General features: G+C 40.4%; 1 protein-coding gene across 1 annotated transcript in view; it reads right to left on the reverse strand.

The window, feature by feature from the left end:
- Window positions 1–14,819, reverse strand: part of LOC120542772 (interleukin-21 receptor-like) — a 58,408-nt gene extending 43,589 nt beyond the window's left edge. Inside the window, exon 1 of the mRNA XM_039775428.1 lies at window positions 14,728–14,819. The gene's annotated coding sequence lies outside the window, so the exon portion shown is untranslated. The remainder of the gene's footprint in view (window positions 1–14,727) is intronic.
- Window positions 14,820–15,221: the final 402 nt, after the last annotated feature.

Genomic DNA, 15,221 nt, shown 5'->3' on the forward strand with positions numbered 1-15,221 from the left:
GAGGGTGATCAGTGACTAGCAAATCTTCAAAAATGTTTTATGGATGTGGTCTTTTTTTTTAAGTATCTGGCAAGGTAGTCCGGCATACAGCATGAGATGGAGGTCAGCCACAAGTGGTGCTCTGAAATATTTAAGGTGGTATTTCATCACCAAATCAAGCATGTTTCACCCAGGATGTGGAGAAACTTACAATTCCTTTTTTCTTCACCAAAAATTTTTTGTTTTCTACTGTGTCAGAACTATATATCTGCAGCAGAATCTGCCCAGTACTGTTTGAAAATGCATTTTTGCGTTACACATGCTACAAAAAAGAAATGTTCCAATAGCAACACATTTTTATATTACATTATAGAAGCATAGACCAAGAGGAAATATCACTGAATACTACAGAAAATCAAAAAGAATCTTCAAACACAGATAAAATGTGTTTGTTTTTTAATAGTGCTACACAATGGCCATGCTGCATTTTTTTTCACACATCACACGCTACATTTGTGAACTTAGACACCCCTTATTTAAATAAACTCCATGAAAAGTGGGAGACTAAAGCTAATGAAGACTAGGGCAGTTTTCAACCTAACTAAAGTTCAAACTTCTCCAACCTTGTGATTGTCAAACAGAATTGAAAATACTCAATTTGGAATTAAACTCATTTTAAAGTGTTGATAAATGATTACAAATGTCACTTACTCATCTTTTCCAGTCTTCAAGAGAACAGTTCAGTACTTTTAAATGCTAGTGATGAATCACCTTGACTAAAGGTTACCTAATCAGTTAATCAGCTCTTTCAGTGATGCTTATCAGTGGTCCAGAAATGTCATATTGATTATTAACCTCGACAAATTACTAAATAAAGATGATAAGAAGATAAATTTAAAGAACATGCCATTTAAGTGTTATTTGTCTAGCACATTACTCATTACAGTGTAGTGTTTAACATGTTTTTTAGTCGTGGAGAGCAGCTGTGACTTCAGCCCAACTCATTTACCCAGTAGTCAATGCATGCCATGAGTGCCACAGAGGACAGATGGGCAAGACCTCGGGACAAACTGGAAGGTGCCAGGGGATGGATAAAATAAAGCCAGAAGCCAGGAGGAGGGTCATCCCCCCATTTGTTAGAGGACAGTGGTCCACTCGAGGCATCCCAGCTTGGACACCCGCAGGGTTTCATGGGAATTGGAGTACGGAAGTTCCGCCCTGTTGAGATCCTTGGTGCTGAGGAAGGATTACCCTCATTCTCAAACAACCTGCAAATACTCCACACACAGGTCGTGCCAGGTCACCAGAAGCCGTTCTGGGTCCAGCATAAAAGGAGCCTGCAGCTTTACCTCGGGGAGTCAGAGTCGGGAGGCAGCCGGCAACACTCAACTGGAGGTGGAAGGAGAGGTTCATTGTTTGTATGGCTTTGGCTGTGTTTCATTGTAAAAAAAGTGCTTTGTGGTCTACAAATCCATTATTTGAACCTGTGGCTGTATTGGACAATGTTGGTTCTGTGGTTGGGGCTCACTGGTGCCCCCTATTGGTTACAATGCCTACAACTGAACTTGGCTCGTTTTGCTTGCTAACAGGCATTATGGCCTAGGGGCAAAAGAAGTCAACAGCAAAGCACAAAGTGATATCATTAGCACACTGCATGATAAATACATCAGAAAGGAACTGGTGAAGGATAGGGGCAGTAACTGGGATGAACACAGTGAATTTTTACATGCCAGCAATGGTAAGCATGGGCTCACTCTGTGCTGGCATGAATAGTGCCCAGGAAGTAATCCCTGTCTTGTTGTATTCCTCCTGGACTCTAGAGGGCATATGATCTCATTACAAATATGCAAACATGTTCCATACAACTTGACATTCATTTTTTTAAAATGTTTTCTGCACAGTATTAAGGTGCATTAAATGATGGGATTAGTTATATATCTAAAAATGCTGCAAACTGACTTTGTCAGCTATACCTATTTGCAGCTGTGAGAGAAGGTGAATTGTCTTTACTGTTGTTACTCTATTATGACATTGGCCATTAGATAAGTGTAAATTCTGCTGTTGCTCTATGGGAGAGAGGAGCATTTCCTGTACTCTATAAAGCTAATTGCCACATCTCAGAGATCTTTGACAGACCTGTGTGCTCAGATCTCTCCACGTGTACAAGTCTGAACAACAAAATGGCTTGCTGCACTCAACCCTGGATCAGTTCTTTATTTCCACAGTTAAGTATTACTGGTTACCGTCTGATTGTATAGCAGATGGCACAGAAAACCCAAACCAAACAAGTGTGGCCCCTCAACAGGGACAATAAGATCATGAGGATGTGCATGTAAAATCAACCCCAGCCACTGGCTTGTAGCAGATTGGTGCCAATTGAGATGTGCAGTGTATTCAAGAGAAGCAGGAGCCTGCAGTCATCGTGGATGGCCAGGGGGAGCTATCTATGACTTGGTCATCTTGAAGATGATTGCATCTGAAGCAGAATTAAGTGATTTCAGGGTTGGACCAAGAGACTAACCTCAGATAAGGTCTCACTGTCACACTGCTGCAATGAATCTAGAGTCAGGGGGTGAGATAGTGAAAGGATCACCGAGAGAAAGGAAGAGGAGCCAAAAGGAACAAAAGTCATATACAGTATAATATACTGTATGCTGTAAATAAATAAAAAGTAAAATAAAAAAATAAAATATCAGTGGGCATATATGGTACTGACAGGAAGATAGAGTGGGGGACAGTTCACCTGCTAGACAAGGTAAAGTATCCATCTATCCATCAATCCATTATCAAACCTGCTTAATATAGTCCAGGGTTACAGGGTCTGAAGCCTATCATAATGACACTGCGCACAAGGCAGGATGGCAGTTCATCACAGAGAATCCACACACAGATTAACTTAAATTAACTTGTACTGGGACCATGTAGAGCTTCCAGTTAATTGAACACTCCTGTCTTTCAGATATGTGAGGAAAGCCGAAGTACTGGCAGAAAAATCCATACGGACAGGAGGACAATGTGAACAAGGGCGAGGCAGGTTTAATTAGGCCAAGCAGGCTGCCAGGATCTACGTCTAATTTGTTCTTCTTTTGCAATTTAAGGCTTTTTCCTTTGATGTGTTTTAGTTTTAAAAGCCTGTATTTCTGAAAAGGTCAGCGGGGGGTTCCTGCCTTGCAATCTAAGCTGCCCTGATAGGCTCCAGCCTCCATGACCCAAAAGTGTACTAAGAAGTTCAAAGACGAATCCATGGATGAGCAGAGCATATTTATTACTTTATCTGGCACTTTTAAGAATAATAATAATAAGAAGAAGAAGAGCAACAACAAGGGGTTGATTTTAGGATTGTTAAGTTTGACTAGATTGTATGAAATGTTACTTTCTTTGTTGTTAAATTAAGTCTTGTAGTTCTTTAAACATAATCTACAAAAAACAGACCTCTGAATTAGTATAAGCCACTCTAATTCAGGGTGTTCATAAGAAATGTAATGACTTACTTCATGAGGTAGAGGTATATAATTAACAAAAATAGTTACGTCAACTATTTGAAATATTAAAATATGAGATTCAATTTAAATGCTTAAAGTCCAAATATTCGTGAATGTAACTGAAACATGTCTGATAGAGGTCCATAGAGGACTACATCAAAAATCAAAAATAACATAATTTTTTTGATCACTGGCGTCGAAATAGTCTAAAAGAACACCCAACATGTTTATGCTTGAACTTAGTATTTTTTTTATTCTTCTAGGAGTGTCTCTTAGAGGGTCAGGACCTCCAGCATAGAATCAGATTTCAAAAATGTTCTCATATTTGTGATCATCAACCTCAAAATTGTATAAAATGACACCCCATGTGTCTATATATTTACCAATCACCAAGTTTTGTGAAAAGAAGTAACTTTGACCCCTGGTATATCCTGGGATTGTTTGATGTGGCCTGCACATCCTCATGTCCTTCTGATCTTTTTTTATGTAGACATCTATTGGTTTACTCTTTATCATAATTCTGTAGTTTTCTGCACAAAATATGGTTAAAAAACTGCCTAAACATTAGGGTTTTTTTGGGTCTAGACAGACAAAAGTAGGGGGAACCCCAAAAAGCTTGATGCCTTGTATAACTAGACATCAGAACGAGTCGAATGGCATATAATATGTAGGGTTTTCTAAAACTGGTGAGTCAGAAGGTGCTGGACAAAAAAATGAACTGATTTCCAAGTACAGTAATTCTTATGAACACAAATAGCAAATACCAAAACAACTCATTCTGCTTTTTCTGCCATGCTTAAACTCTGATCCAGCTGTCAGTCATAGAAATCCAGTTTAGGAACCAGCACTTGTGAATTCCTTGCAGGGCACAGTCACACATACAGCTCCACACTCACATGGGGACACTTTGAAGTATTCTTAATATGCAGGTCTATCAGATGAGGGTTGTAGAGAACCGGACTGGCAGGTGAAAAACATACATGAGGAGAATGTGCAAACTCCACACAGATACTGACTTAGCCGGGATTTGAACCAGAGTTGTGATGCTATGGCGCTGACTACTACTGTATACAACCATACTCCCCTTTAGGATGCAAATTTAAAATAATAGCTGCCCCACAGCTCCTGACTTCTGATTTTCAGTATTGAAAATGACAAAACAGGACAGTGATTCTCTGGTTAACACACTGAAGGCCTAGGCTCAAGTCCTGAGCCCAGACACCACTTTCTATGCTGAGTTTGCACGTTCTTTTCTTGTCCCTATGGGTGTTTCTGGTTTTTCAACGATGAGATTGTTATGTTAATTGTAGATTAACTTGACCTGGAGTGAAAGTGTGTGTGAGAATGCTTTGCAATGGATTGCTTTCTGTTGTAGTTTGGTTCTCACCTCATGGCCACTATTACCATTATAGGTACCAGCTCTCTGCCAACTTGAATTGAGTAAGTGGGTTAAAAAATTAATGAACAAACAAATGAATGAATACCAATAAAAACCCTTGGGGACTATCTATCTATCTATCTATCTATCTATCTATCTATCTATCTATCTATCTATCTATCTATCTATCTATCTATCTATCTATCTATCTAACAGAAGGTATTAGATAGCGGTGTGTGAGGCCTAGGGCTGACCAACCCCACGCGGGACCGGTTACATCAAACACTGTTACTTGTATGTGTGGACTGTATAAACTTGGCCGCTAATTTAATAAAAAATTATGTTAACATACACTGTATTTTCTCATTATAGTATTCAGCTAAATTTCTGCAAGGTAACACACAGACTTTATCAAAATCTAGCGATATAATCTATTAAAAAAGTGCAATTCATAATTTATGACAATACCACAACAGTGTGAAATGAGATGAGGTGTCATGCAGATATTATCAGGGCCTCTTCTAGAAAAATACCCAAAATTGCAAGTATACTCTGAGTCTTGATATGCAGGATGTCATAGTCATAACTCATGTTGATGTCATGTCAGCCGGTTATCATTAGCGATACATGTTTTCGTGCATTAATATTCGGACATGTTTATGGCCTACAAAAAAAAATGTGAGATTCTGTGTTTCGTCAGGAAGTGTGAAATGAACGTAGAGGTATTAGCATGAAATCTCTTACTGGTTTCCAGGTTCAGAGACGAAAATCCACTTTTCTTGCCTTCAAGCCAAGTCAAGTCAAGTTGGGGTGCATGCACTGGTACAGTGCATTGCCACACCCACCACACGATGAAACAGCTCAGGATTCTGGTTGGCAATGCCCAAGGCAGACTCACGGTGCAGCCCCACCCTCTGGAAGTAACCATCTATCTGCTGCAGTCAGGTGTTACATGGGCAGCTCTTTGGCCTGGTCCAGCCATGTAGGTCCTCAACAATGATGACCCTGCAAGCCGGATCACCCTCAGAGAATTGTGCCATATGGCCATAGTGCCGTAACTGACGCTCCCTCACAATACAGGTAATGTGCCTCATTTGGGACTCCATGAGGAACTTCTTGTTCAACACAAATTCGAACGAGCGGTTCCCAAGGATTCTCTGGAGAGACACAGTACCAAAGGAGTTCTTGCCTTCCGATTGGAAAAATTGTTGATGACGTCTTCGTAGTCTAATCTGGAAACAATGTCTTTTTCTATAGATAGGAGATGCCAACCCAGTGACTAATGGACTATACCTGTTTTAGGAAGGGATAAATAGTAGCGACCCTTTTCAGGCAATAAAGGTGGACGTTGGAATCTTTTCAAAGATGTAAATGTGCGGAATTTGACCTTGAAGAGGGATTTTAAAAGGGTACCTCTTAGAAGCATCTCAAATATATATATATATATATATATATATATATATATATATATATATATATATATATATATATACTGGAGAATATATTTACACAAACCGTAAAAGTGGGGCCCCCTTAGGCATGAAGTCTGGGGCGGTTGCCCCACTTGCCACCCCTAAACGCCGCTCTTGCTATCTAATAATAAACAGGGAACAGATTTTACTTGTGCACAAATATCACTAAATGCATGACACAGTCTTTCTGAAATAGAAGTGACTATGGAAACCAGTTGGTGGCACTGTACTACAAATGTTAATTCCATATTAAAGAGAATACCTTTACAGTAAAATGAAAAGGTCAAACCAAAAGCTATTGCTACATCCTGATGTAACCAATTGAATGTAGCTTCACCTTGGCAACTGGCAGCTCCAGTGTGCAATTATATTGCAGTTCAGGGCATGAGAAGTAATAGCCATGTTCAGTCTTTTTGAGTTTGCTAACTTGCTAAGTCCAATATGCTGTTTGAGATGAGTCCAGGATTGGCTATAATATTACGAACCACCACTGGAAAAAGAGGTATTTTATTACTGAGCAATGTTCCTTTGTAATAATGTTGAGTAGCAATACTGTATGTATGCATGTTGTCTCCAGAGAGACAGGCACTGGCTGCCCATTAGCCTAAACTAAAGCAAGTTAGTAAATGGATGGATTGATGGAAGGTCATAGTATTTATTTTACTTACGTTGTAGGTAATTCATCATTGTCATTGTTTGGGACATTATTCCTATGCAGGTGCCATGGTGGCACCGTGATTAGTGCTGTTCATTATGGGTCCAACATCCAGGGTTTGAATCCTACGCCTGGTTGTTTCCCATATAGAATTTTCACATTTTCTCTGTGTCCATTTTGGGTTCACCAAAGACACGCAGATTAGACAGACTGGCAGTTGTAAAGTGACTCTGTGTAAATGTCATTATCATGTGTGGCTGAGTGGGCCCTGCCATTGTCTGGCACCCTGTCCAAAGATGATTTCTACTTTCCACCCACTGCTGCTGATATATGCTCTGGCCCACCTCTGGCCCCAGTGACCCTGAATTAAGCAGGTTTGAGAATAAAATTATATTACATGAATATTCCCATGCAGCACATTTAACAGAATACGGTCATTTTGTATACCATTCAAAAGGACTGAAATCTTGCTTGTTATAAATATCAAGTCCTCCAAAACACAGCTTATTTGTTAATGTCATATTTAAAAGTATGCTTACCCACTTTCCCGAGTTTCTACCTAAGTGATTATTGTAAGCTGAGCAATTGCAATTTCCTTCACTGCTTGCCCTGAATTACCCTAAGCTTACTGCTAACCCTACGCACCTTGTACTGTATATGATATGTTAGCAGTTTCTAGATAAACTTTTCTGGAGGAAGAAAACAAAAACATTGAAATACACAAGAAAAAGATGAAAAAGTAACACAGTTTTAGGGATATGTTGGCCAACAAGAAGAAAGTGCAAAGTTTCTGGATTTTGTTCTTTAGTTGTCACCTAAGGCTGTTAGCGTGCAAGACATGGAAGGCTGCAGATTCACAGGCAGTCAAGATCAAAGGCAGGTACGTCCAGCAAGCATATTCTAGTAATAAAATGACTTTTGTTTTAACAGCTTTGGTTTATACAGTGATACCTTATATACATTTTTACATACAGTATTGCTTTACCAGAAATAAAATCCTGATATTTTGATATTGACTCTCTTGAAATATATGGGGCACCATTTGTAAAATTGCACACTTTATTTTGCATTCTCCTTTATTCCTAAATTTAGAGAGTGCCAAATATAAAAACTCTTGTAAAATGGCACACTTATTTTTGTGCTGTTATTTTTTATATATTTTGAGTACAGGTATCAGACTTGTATCCTGAAGGGCCGCAGTGGCTGCCGGTTTTCATCACACCCAATTTTTTGCTTAGTAGCCATTTACTGCTGCTGATTAAGATTAATCCAAATGATTTATTTTCAGCAAGCAGCAGTAATTGATTACCAGTTAAGAAAGTGCCTGGAATGAAAACCAGCAGCCACTGTTGACCTCCAGAATATAACAGTATTAACCCTGATTTAGAGGATGCTAAATATAAAAAGCGAGGCGGCACGGTGGCACAGTGGGCAGTGCTGCTGCCTCGCAGTAAGGAGACCCAAGTTCACTTCCCGGGTCCTCCCTGCGTGGAGCTTGCATGTTCTCCCTGTGTCTCTGTGGGTTTCCTCCAGGTGCTCCAGTTTCCTCCCACAGTCCAAAAACATGCAGGTTAGGTGCTTTGGCAATCCTGGTGTGTGTGTGTGTGAGCCCAGCGGTGGGCTGGCACCCTGCCCGGGGTTTGTGTCCTGCGTTGACTGGGATTAGATCCAGCAGACCCCAGTGACCCTGTAGTTAGGATACAGCGGGTTGGATAATGGATGGATAAATATACAAAGCACTCTGTCTTTTCAAATGTGTATGTGGTTCTTTTGGGAAAATAGGAAGTATCAAACTTGTATGGCAAATGTCTCACTTATATGTCAAATTTCCAGTATCTAAATATCTTGTTCATATGTCAAATGTGTGTTTTCTAAATGAGTCAGGTAGGTAGGTAGGTAGGCGGCATGTTCCACAGCTGTAGTGTATGGTAAGTCAAAGGAGACTTATGAGGGGTTGCCCTAGCAATTAAAAGTAAAATCCATCAAATTCCTCTGCATCGAGACATCAAATTCCTTGATTTTCAAAACCTGTTAGGGGATTACCAATAACATTCAAAGCAATAGTTATATTTTTATTTCCATAAGTGTTTTACTTCTGCCCTCCTGCTTCACCATTCCCTGATCTTAATTAGAACATTAAAAGTGCTCCAAGAGAGCACCTCCTGGAGGGGATGGAGGGGGTTTTTCATGATGGTATCCAATTTTGCCACCATCTTCTTTTCCATAAGTTTCCTGTGAGCACCCACTGCTTACCCTGTCATGGAGCGGGCTTTCCTGATAAGTTAGTTCAGGTATTGTGCATCTTTTGAGCTCAAGTTGCTTTCCCAGGATACCACAGTAAACAAACAGCACTCTCGGGGATGACAGAACATTTCCAACAGCTTGCTGCATACATCAGAAGATCTGAGTCTCTTCAGGCAGTACAGTCTGCTTTTTAGAGCACTAGAACAATTTAGATGACAACAGGCCATTCAGCTCAACAAAGCATGCCAGTCCTATGTACTTAATTCTCCTAAAATAACATCAAGTCGAGTTTTGAAAGTCTCTAAAGTCCTACTGTCTACCACTCTTCATGTTAGTTTATTCCAAACATCTATGGTTATCTGTATAAAGAAAAACTTCCTAATGCTTGTGTGAATCTTTCCCTGAACAAGTCTCCAACAGTGTCCGTATGTTCTTGTTGAACTCATTTTAAAGTGAATGTCTCAATCCAGTGGACTAATTCCCTTTATAATTTTAAACACTTTAGCCATGTCTCTTCTTGATCTTCTTTTTCTTAAACTGAAAAGGCTCAGCTCTATTAATCTTTGTCATACCTCATCCCCTGTAGCCCTGGAATCAGCCTCCTGGCTCTTCTCTGGACTTTTACCTACAATCCAACCCTTGTGGGTTCGAGCAGGTGGGCTGATATATTAGCACTGCATTACCCAGTGCTGTTTACCACTGGGTGGGTATTGGAGGATGTTAGGAGGAAATGTTAAAATGGGATGCTATGTAGAACTGTATTTATTTATTTGTGTAAACTAATACATACTCGTATCTGATTGTGAAACGAGGGGTTTTGATTGCTACATTAAAAAAATTAAAAATTCCAGGCCTACAGTATTAGCCAACCGTTGTATTTTTTTCCCTGACTTTATTCATGTTTGGCTTCTGGTCTTCACTACTCTACAGTAAAGTCTGTCCTCAGTCAAGTCCATTTGGTATATCATAGGTCTCTACTTTCATGCCAGTTTGGAGTGATTTGCATATCTGTCCCCTTATGACAATTCCATCTAATTTACATATCTGTCCACCTAGGTCATCCATCCATCATCCAACCCGCTATATCCTAGCTACAGGGTCACTGGGGTCTGCTGGAGCCAATTCCAGCCAACACAGGGCACAAGGCAGGAAACAAATCCCAGGCAGGGTGCCAGCCCACCACAGGGCGCACACACAACAACACACTAGGGACAATTTAGAATCGGCAATGCACCTAACCTGCATGTTAGGAAACCAGAGGAAACCCACACAGACATGGGGAGAACATGCAGACTCCATGCAGGGAGGGCGAACCCAGGTCTCCTTACTGCGCCACCGTGCCGCTCTACAGTAATGGCCAACAGCTTACAGCACTTGGGGTTCCCAAGCCCAAAGGTGTTTATCTTCCGAGATCAGACAAGATCAGGCGCGTTCACACTGGTGTGGCCATAAACCCACTTAAGTCAATTCCATCGAATTTGCATGTCTGTCCACAGTAAAACTGAACTTTATTGTGAAGCTGTCGGGTATAGGGCAGAGTAGTGGCCCTGAGCCTAGGGATCTGCGCCGCCAATCGGAAGGTTGCCAGTTTGAATCCCTTAAAAGCCAAAAGTGACTCTACTCCATTGGGCCCTTAAGCAAGGCTCTTAACCTGCAATTGCTCCATACTGGTATGAGATTAATCTGCATCTAGCCATGCTAGGTCCTCCAACTTACAGGGAAAACTTTGGGGTTGGTGGCAAGACTGGCACTCCAGCCACCATAAAAAAACCTCACACTGTTCCAGTGTGGTGCTGAGGTGTCACCCGCTGCACTCGGGGTCCCAATCCAGGTTGCTCAGCATGTGGTAGGTGCAGCAATGTGCCATCAGCGCATGCTCCCAACCTCTCTCTGTCAGGAGTAATTTGTTTATGGATCTGCTTTAAAGTATGTTTAGTCTAATGTGCATGTCTGTCTTTGTACAATCACTTTGGTTTAACTCTTTGAGGGCTGAATATTTTTTCCAAAAAACTCAGTTTTTGAGGTTGTTTGCTCTTCGCTACTCATGCACGTGTAGGGAATCAAAGTTAAATCAACAAAGCTATGTAACTTTCCTTTTAGCAAAGAGGGACGAACTAAAACGTAAGGGCAAGTTTTGTTGCAGTTTACAGCTGATTACCTTCCTCTACCCTGAATTTTGACAAAAGTCAACATCAGCCCTGAAAGAGTTAATTTGTATTCTATGGCTGCTTTCATGTCTTTTAGGTTTGTTCACAATGAAAGCCACTTGGATTAGTTTCCATATGTGATGTCTGCTCATGTGTCCTCAGTGAAATTACTGGGCCGAGTTAGCATGCGCATCTTCAGTGACCTCAAATATGTAAATAATAATAAATCATTTTTCAAATCATCATTCAGGATCATCTCTATTCTTCACATATCCCAGAAGCACAAGGCACAAGGAAGGAGTAAAACAATGAAGAACATTTGGTACAATTTGTATTAAAGTCCTCAGTATCCATGATCTTCATATTTATTTGGCTCCGTCTATCAAGTTTGCAATCTGATTTTTACATATTTTTAAAAAGTCAAACATTGCTTAAAAAAGGATATTTTTAATAAAACCCAGCAACTCAATAACAAGATGAATAGGAATAGATAGATGGATGGATGAAGTTATAACCAAGAAATATGTTTAAGAAAGAGCTGCCAGTGCCTTTAACTAATTAAAGCATAATGTTGAAAACACTGTAGCCATTGTGGACCTCACCTTCAAGCAGTCACTGGAACCAGAGGTGTCACTGCAAAAGACCAATGGGTCCTTCAGTTGTGACATCCTCTGAGAAAACAATGGCCTTGCGAATTAAGCCTTCATGCGTTTACATGATACGTTGGTACTTTGGAGGATAAGGCTACGCTTCAAAACCACACATGTAAACAATTGATAAAAATAAAATAAAACATACAGCTTTCATTAAACACGCTGCCTTTTCTAAATTTAGATTGGGGTTAGAGTTTGTGGCTAAAGTTAACCTTTTTAATATTTAGAACTGAAAGAAACAAAAACTCATTTGTAAACTGCCCTTTAAACTTAATATAGTTTAACATTCTGAAAACTTTTTAATTCAGTTCAGGGTTGTGGTGGACCAGAGGCTATAGCATTTGGCAGTAAACAGTCCTGGACTGTACTCAGATGGCCTGACTCATACATCTTGGGCATATCTTACCGTGTGTCCTGGTGTGGAGAGATGTATAACATCTGCAGAATCGGACCACATCTGACTGAGTATGCAGAACAACTTCTGGTCAATGCTTTGGTCTCGTAATGTCTGGATGACTGCAAATCACTGCTAGCAGGAGGACCCATGCATTATCAAAATGCAGCGTCCCATCTTCTGTTTCACCAGCCCAGACGGCCGCATGCTACTCCTCTCCTCAGGTCGCTGCTTTGATACCCCGTTGCAGCACATAAGTTCACATCCTTAATGCTTGCCCACAGAGAGGTCAATGGGTCAGCATCTATGCATATGGAGACACTGGTGGCGCTGAGGTGCTATGCTCCTTCTCACCCACTTAGGTCTGCCAGCATCTGGAAATGTCACCTCTGTGTGGTATCAAATATCAAGCCAGATTCTTTTCATATTTAGTTCCTAGTTGGAGGACGAGCTGCCCACTTCCATCCGAGCTGCTGACTCCCTCAATATGTTTAAGAAGCGTTTGAAAACCTTAATGTTCTGTGAATATCTGTCAAATTTTTAATGAATGTTTTCTGCTCTGTGGATATCTGTCATACTAATATTTGTTTCTTGCACTAGCTTCATGACTCTTCACTTCTGGTGATCAACTTTTGCAAGCTGTTCTGCTACACTTGTTCAAAACAGTCACTAGACTGATGAAACTCGATTGTGTTGACCTCCTTTGTAAGTTGCTTTGGGAGAAAGTGTCTGCTAAGCAAATAAATGTAAATGTATATACTGTACATACATATACAGTGCCAATTTACAGTTTCCAATTAATGGGCAGGGACCGGCACTGCAGGATCAGTTTGGCAGGAGTGGCACCCGCTGCGCCACCATCAGGGCCGGATTAAGACCTGGCGGCCCTAAGCACTTAAAAATTTGTTTTTGCCCCAATATACTGTATATGAGCTGCAGTCACTCTTAGTAGACAGCAGAACAGGATAGCCAACTTGACAAATCATGTGAGCCTCAGTGGTCCGTGTGGCAGTTACCAGTTTCTAATTTTGTTGTATTCCCAAGATTAATATATATCATTAAACTCTATTAGTACGATTTTATTATTATTATTATATATATATACTGTATGTATACATATACATACTGTATATATATATATATATATGTATATATATATATATATATATATATATATAGTTTTCATTTAATGTGGGAACGCTTTTTTGGGGAACCTCGTTTAGCTGCACAATTTGCAGTTTTGGAAAATTAGGCAATGGAAAATTTCTGGCGTGCCTTCGTTCTCTTCATGCCCTAAACACGTGACTATTTTGCTTAATGGTTAATCCAGCCCTGGCCACCATGCTGCTACTGTCCCTGGAAATTAGTTTTCTAAGTGCTTAAATGTATTGACTTCCTAAAAGCACCTACTGGTTGAAGCTCTATTAAACCTGAAGGACCGACTACAAATTGATCGGAAACACCGAGCGAAGCCTGCATTTTTTGGAATGACTACCTCGAGTAATGTCATCCTGTATTAACGAGCGACTGGAACAAACAAAAAGCGTTTCGGTGTATATGTTTTTTTTTTCCGAAGAAATACATGAGTTATATTAAAGTTCACCGGTTTACGTGTAAATCATTTTAGTTTTGCATAGCTCTAGACAAACCCTTTGAACGTATCTAACAAACACCATTGTAAGCTAGGTTTATCAAAAATATTTTCCGTCTGAAGAAAACGAGTTCCCCCGCGCAGATAAAAAACGAGATTAAATTCTCTACAAAAAGTCCCCGGGTTCTGTCATTTACAACCTCTAAGAAGCGCACGTGAATAACACCCCCTGCTACGAGAGCGAGCTTTACTAATGCGCGTTCACGGAAAGGACTCTGTGTCCAAATTCTGCCACAGTCCGATGAGAGGTTTTTAAAACGGCAATGACTAAAATCACCATTTAGAGGCTGTATCGGGAATTTTGTGATGGATTATGAAGGCCAGATAGGAAACTGAAGAAGTTTCTGTGGCGCTCATCACAGAGTAGCATTTAAATGATAGACAATGTTACATTATTACAACAGTCAGAGGATCAGCCGTAATCACTTGCTAGATGCTAGCGTAATGTTTTAGCTGTGGACTTACCCATCTTCATGTAAATATCGGCAATCATTGGGGGTTTGAAAGCTGCGCTTCGGTTAACAAGTGGTCACATTAGAAACGACAAATAAATCAAGTCGTGCAGTATATACATCCTTAAGCCTCACCACTGTGCTTACTGGTCTGAACTAACAGGCATTTATCTGACAGTACCGTACGACCTCCGCAGTTGTGATACTCGGCCAGACTTACCTGAGCGGCGTCAGTTTGTGCGCCTGCTGATCCGTCTGCGTCTGCCTGCCTACGTTGGCTCCTCAATGCAAGTTTAAACGTCGGCTCCGCAAGAAAACACGCACGGAGAGAGTGAGAGACAGAGCGAGAGAGAGGAAAAGAAAAGACAGAGGGGAGGGGGCGTTTCTGCACGGCGTAGATTTACACAAACCTTAAAAAGCTTTAAAGACAATGTGACTCACTAAAAAACTGACTGTATTACTATCAAGCAAGCAATCAGTAACTCTTTAAAAATATCTTGCCAGGTGTTTAATAAGTAAGCCTGATTTACACCCTAATATAACGGAGAATTATAAGAGTGCTTTGGTCTGCTTGTTCTCAGTAATCTCAATAACACTGGTCAACAAACATTTAATGGAAGTCTTTCATCTTTACTTTAACAGGTTTCACTTGCTGACTCCAAATCTGAAAACCGTTTTTGTCCAGCATGTCCCGTTTTTTAGTTATGATGTTCC

This window comes from Polypterus senegalus, chromosome 13, assembly GCF_016835505.1.
Source record: "Polypterus senegalus isolate Bchr_013 chromosome 13, ASM1683550v1, whole genome shotgun sequence".
Lineage (NCBI taxonomy): Eukaryota > Metazoa > Chordata > Cladistia > Polypteriformes > Polypteridae > Polypterus > Polypterus senegalus.